Source organism: Cydia pomonella, chromosome 18, assembly GCF_033807575.1.
Source record: "Cydia pomonella isolate Wapato2018A chromosome 18, ilCydPomo1, whole genome shotgun sequence".
Lineage (NCBI taxonomy): Eukaryota > Metazoa > Arthropoda > Insecta > Lepidoptera > Tortricidae > Cydia > Cydia pomonella.
This window is the reverse complement of record NC_084720.1, coordinates 3,166,912-3,173,246: the sequence shown is the minus strand read 5'-3', so window position 1 is coordinate 3,173,246 and position 6,335 is coordinate 3,166,912. Positions and strand designations below refer to the sequence as shown.

Here is a 6,335-nt window from a genome sequence, read left to right as displayed (position 1 = left end):
AAAAATTTAAGGTAGGACGCCAGGATACTACTCTCATCAAGCGCATGACATATCCAAATGAAAATCCCAAATTTATTTAATACACAGTTTATTACTTAAATATATATGACCCGCTACGGTCAACACGAGTTATTTATTAGTAAATAAGTAATACTAAATACATCATAGACATCTCTGTGTCTACGGACAACAATATCAAAATTTGTCTTCCTAACATAACACTGTCTAAAGTAAAAGTTATGCCCCAACCTCCGGGGATGTTTAGCAGTAAGCAATTGCTCACAGGGATTACAGGTTACCTGTTCAGCATAAAGGGTCCATATTTAACTAAAGGTATATCATAAAAGTCTTAACTTCACGGACACTGCCAAGAAGAACGCTACCACGCTGCCACCGGATGGCACAGCCTTAGAGAACCAGGGTCCCGGAGAACCAGGGTCCAGATAAAACCAGGGTCCAGAAAAAAACCAGGGTCCAGGAAAAACCCTAAGAACAAAGAAAATGTTCTAGGTTAAAAAAAATTATGTTTTAACACGTTTAGTTTTATAGAAAAATTATATTTTAAACTGAGGCACAGCGCGATTTAAATTACGGCAATGAAGCGATTAAATGACTTACCGGGGTTTATGCCGTGTCCATTATTTCCTATACCAACGACGGCGCCTGCAGACCGCGTGGCAAGACGAAGAGGTGGTTGACGTTACATTAGGTTTTGCTGGGAAATCCACATAAAACACTATATTAACCCATTTGCGAAAGGACACACTACCTCCGCCTTTCCTTCTTTATATATTTAAAAAGTGTGGAGACTCACCAAGTTATGTTAAATTGAAGGGAAAAGATTAGCAGCCGCCATTTTAGGTAGGCTCTAAGACGCTAAATTATGCACATTTTGGGACGAGCTGTAACAAAATTACATTAACGATTACTAACTTGAATTTACCACAGTTTTAGGAAATAAAACCTTCAAGTAGGTTACATACCCCTAAGATTGATTGCCGAAAGATTTTCTAATATCCTTCACATCTTGAAGATCGATCGAACAATGATTTATCAAAATTCCAATCCGAGAAACCACAGACAAACTGATGAATGAAAACCTTCTCATTCAATGGTTACCACGACTGACCGGTTTGACTCTCAGAATAATTCGAAACATCAACAATAAAAAGAGTTACTCATTTTGGAAGCAAATAATACGGACTTTATTAATAATTGGAAATTATGAAAAGATAAAAGAACCACACGTATATGTTTACTGTCGTACAACAAGTGTGACCGACCGTCTGTTACGGAACCATGGACAAAAAAAAAAACCAAATGACATTGACAGCTGTCAGTGTCTACCGCTGAAATAAACAACTGCTCAGTTTTATCGAAATCATACTGTTAATACGTGGTATTTATATGTTTTAAAATGTGTTTCAATTGTGAAATGTATATACCACAACGAAAACAAAGTGCCTGTGTCCTAGCACAACGCAGGAACACGACATGGATGCGCAAAATGCAACGGAGTGAACGCACAGACTGACCTACCGCTCCGGTAAGTTTTGTCCACTCAATATAGCTAAAAGCGTATATGTAAAGTTGAAAATATCACTACAGGTCTCAGTCCTTGACTGACCCACTATGACATCCGTGTCGAAGACATTTCAACTACCAAATCTTACCAAAACAAACATACCATTTTCTAACCTATAAAGTACCTATACAATATGCTACTCAGCTGTTTATAACACTGGGTGGATACCCCAAAGTGTTACAGTTCATCTTTAGTTGGGTTAAAAAAAAAATTTTTTTTTTCAAAAAAAATTTTTTTTTTTAATGATATACGCCCAATAGGAAGTGAACACCTTAACCTACGAAACGTAAATAAGAAACCATAGATAATCTATAAAGAAAAACAAGTCTTACAACCAAAGTTATACCTATGACTTGGTGAATGATCAGTTCGACCAAGGAAATCTAACGACTAATTTTGGTTCGAACCTTCTTATTCCTAGTGCGCGCTTTCCTAAACCTAAAAGAAAACGTCAAAGACGGCAACGTTAACAACCTTCCCTTTATTAAAGAAATTGCCTATCACCGACAGTAGTGGGAGTATGTAACAAGCTGCATTCTCTAGCTATTACACAATTCCTAAAATTACAAACAAAAGTTCAGTTACAGTACAGAGTTTAGCGAGAACGTAGTCCCTTTTTCAGTAATTAATAATATTTCATGTAATAGGCCCGTTTAGGGTTTATAAGTAAAGTAAGTTTCTGCAGTTTATTCAGATTATTTAAAGTTTTATGTCTTTATAAGGACACATGAAAGATTAATGTTGGTCCGTGTGCACCCGGTACCAATAAAAACAAAAACATGGAACAAATACCCAGTCTGATGAAAACCAGCTTGTGCCAGGTCGCCTTCAGTTTAGTAGGTACGTTCAATATTTAGTATCACATAGGATATTTTCAAGTGTAAGTATCCAATTGGTGTTAAGACGAGTACCGCTAGGAAGACGGCTCGGCTTCACCAGGACGTACAATGTCTTTTATATGGAAGTTACCTAGAAGTTTTCCTTCTAAGGATTTTAAAGAGTATACAAGAGGACTCAATTTTTTATGAATGACACATTTGTCATAACGGGGCGCTAATTTAGCAGAAAAATGTTTTGCTGCATTTGACAATGGGAAACATCTTTTATAAACGATTTGTCCTTCTTCCAGTTCTACGTGACGCTTCCTCATGTTATAATACCTAGCGTTACGTTCATGGGAGGCAATCAACGAGTAACGCACTTTTTGAAATACAGTTTTGAGCTCTTTAAGTCTTTCAGAAAAAGCACCACTGGTATCTAATTCGAGCGCGTTTTGATCTATGGGACCTTCGCTATTATAAAGGGAACCATCTAGAATCATTTGACGACCATGTGTTAAGAAATACGGTGTGTTTTTAGTTACTTCGTGACGAGCTGTATTCAATGCACATTGTATTTCCGATACGTTCTTATCCCAGTTACGGTGATCAGAACGCACGTATGAGGCAATGGTTCTTACTAGTTCACGGTTCACTCGTTCCGTTTGATTCGTCTGAGGATGATACCTAGGGTTATAGAAAATATGAGGGACATCATATTTGGACATTAATTCTCGAAAGTCTTTGGAAGTAAATTGAACACCATTGTCGCAGAATATATATTTAGGAACCCCATGTATAAGGAATATCCCTTTTTCCATACACTTAACGATAGCTTTAGCAGTTATGTTGCGTAGTGGAAACAAAGTCACATACTTACTGAAATAATCAGCACATACGAAGAGATACTGATTTCTCAGATAAGATGGAGGAAAGGGACCAAGAATATCACAAGATATTGCTTCGCCTGGCGACGATATACGTCGTGGATTACCCATCAAACCAGGACGAGCTAAGTTAACAGGTTTATAAGTTTTACAAATTTCACAAGAGTCGACGTATTCCTTCACGTCCTGAAATAAAGTAGGCCAATAATATATGTCGGCTATTTTGGAATGAGTTTTACCCACGCCAAAATGACCTGCTGTAGGATCATCATGACACTTATTTAGGACTTCATTACGATGCTCATAAGGAAGTACCAGCTTCCAGTCAAATTGAGCTGTCAGACGATACTTATTCTTAGAGTAACGGAAGAGTTTATCATTTTCAATTTTAAAGTTGGGAAAGAGAGTAGGTTTTTCAGACACCTTTCTATATAGATCAAGATACCAAGGATCTTGAATAGTAGCAGAATTTAAAGAACTGACGTGAATACGAGAAAGACAGTCAGGTATGACATGTTCTTTGCCCTTCCGGTGAATTATTTCAAAATTAAATTGACTCAATCTACACGCCCATCTATTTAATCGTCCTGTAGGATTTTTTAAGTTTTGAAACCATTTTAAAGATGCATGATCTGTTACAATATAACATTTTCTCCCTTCTACATATGCACGAAATTGCTCAAGACCATAAATCACAGCTAAGAGTTCGCGTTCAGTAGCTGAATAGTTCGTCTCTGGTTGGTTAAGTGTACGGCTGCAGTAGGCAATAGGATGATCGACTCCATTAAAAGGTTGAATCAGAACAGCGCCTACGGCGTAGGAAGATGCATCCGTATGGATATAGAAGCATTCATTAAAGTCGGGACATTTAAGAATAGGAGAAGACACTAAGGCAGATTTAAGTATGTTAAAAGAATCGTTGACTTCATCTGTCCATTCAAATTTTACTTTCTTACTCGTTAAGCGAGATAAGGGACGAGCTATTTTTGCGAAATTATTAATGAAACGTCGGTACCAACCGCACATTCCCAGAAAACGTTTAATATCCTTAGCATCTTTGGGAGTAGGAAAATTTAAAATTACATCAATTTTAGACGGATCGGTTCGCAGACCGTATCGATCAACTAAATACCCAAGATATTTAAGTTCACTCCTACAGAAGGATGATTTTTTCATATTAATAGTTAAGTTTGCCGATTTTAGTTTTTCAAAAACGGCATTGAGCAACCTTATATGTTCATCAAAATCGGAAGTACAAATAATTATGTCATCAATATAACAGAAAACCTTGTGATCAAAATGAGAAGTAAAGAGATTGTCCATGAGACGTTGCATAGTAGCAGAGGCACCTACTAAACCAAAACACATTCTCTTATAATGGAATAATCCCTTCCCTGGTACAGTAAAACTAGTTTTCTCCTTGGAGTCTTCACTAAGAGGGATCTGATGATATGCCGCACTTAAATCAAGAGATGTAAGGAATTTCGCATCGCGTAAGTTGTCCAGTATATATTGAACGTGTGGTACGGGATACGCATCAGATTTTGAAACTGCATTTACTTTTCTACTATCTAAACAAAGTCTTAAATCTCCGTTAGGTTTTTCCACCATAACGACAGGAGAATTCCATGGAGAATGCGAAGGTTCGACAATTCCTTCCCTCAGCATACGATCAACTTCTTTCGCTAAAGCAGCTTGTTTAAAAGGACTAAGTCTATAATATTTTTGTTTTATCGGAGGAGTATCCCCAGTATTTATAACATGTTCAATTAAGTGAGTCTTTCCCAGACCAACCTTATCCGTATCAATTTGATCATAAAGAGATTTAGTAGTCTCAAGTTGAGATTTTTGTTCAGAAGATAAGGAATCATATGTAGTAAGTCCTGTCTCTGACGGTAAAACGTCAAGACTAGCAATATAATGAGAATCAGTCTTTTCTATATCAGTAATGAGGCCAGGAGCTAATCCATAGGCTCTCCAAAAGTTTAAACCAAGTACCATTGGAGTAGCAATCTCCGGTTGAATATTAAAATGTATAAGTTTAACTTGACCTTTATAATTTACTGGTATAATCATATATTCAGTGGCTACGATTCGATGATCGTCAGCTACATTCACCATAACCGGTTTAGTATGTTTTTGAATAGGTATCCCACCGGTGGCGAATACTAAATGGCTGTTGTGGCCCAGGAAACTAACACTGGCTCCACAATCTAATAACGCCTTGAAATTCAAGTTAAGTATATTTAAGAGAGCATATACCCTGTCATCTCCCTTCGGAGGATTAAAGAAGATTGTCTTTTCTGCACGACAGGGAGCAGAAGATCTAGAATTGTTATTAGCAGAAAAGACCCTATTTAGTTTTTTGTCTTGGAGTTACATTTAACACATTCTGGAGTTTTCACCCCTATTTTTCCGCATTTAAAGCAAACGATATCTCGAGAGCTCTTACACTCTTTAGTGTTATGATTGGACCTACCACATCGAAAACATTTCGTGCGAGAAGAGCTTTGTGCCACAGAAGCAACAAAGTTTCTGGAAGAATTAGGGAAACGAGACTGAAACGACTTATTACGAGGTTCTACCTTCTTCGACGGATTGTCAGAGGAAGAATCATTAGTCTTGTTTGAGAGAATCGGTTCGCGAAACTGCTTCGCCTTGACTTGCGCCAATTCAATGCGCTTACACAAAGACTTCAATTGCTCTATCGATTCTATGTCGTGTAAGGCTAAATCCTTGGAATACTCTGGGCGAATATTCCGCATCATAGTATCCAGCTTCTCTTGCTCAGGAACCTCCTTCGTCAGACGCTCATACATCCCTAACACGGTTGATACGAAAAAGACAATTGTTTCGGACTTGGCTTGAGTCCTAGCCCGTATTTCCTGCCACAATTGGTGATCCAAATCAGGTATGTCAAACTCCTCTTGTAGAGCCGCGGTGACCTCCTTATATGTAGTAAGTTTCGTACGTTGCGACCGGAACCACGACAACGCCGGACCCTCAAGAACTTCAGGAAATCCCCTATATATACGACTCTCTGAG

At 37.9% G+C, this 6,335-nt stretch overlaps 1 long non-coding RNA gene across 1 annotated transcript; it reads right to left on the bottom strand.

Moving 5' to 3' along the window:
* Window positions 1-236: 236 nt before the first annotated feature.
* Window positions 237-1,213, bottom strand: LOC133527583 (uncharacterized). The gene is made up of 2 exons (XR_009800899.1): window positions 815-1,213; window positions 237-715 (listed from the first exon to the last, which is right to left on the bottom strand). It is a non-coding gene; the product is annotated as an uncharacterized LOC133527583 (long non-coding RNA).
* Window positions 1,214-6,335: the final 5,122 nt, after the last annotated feature.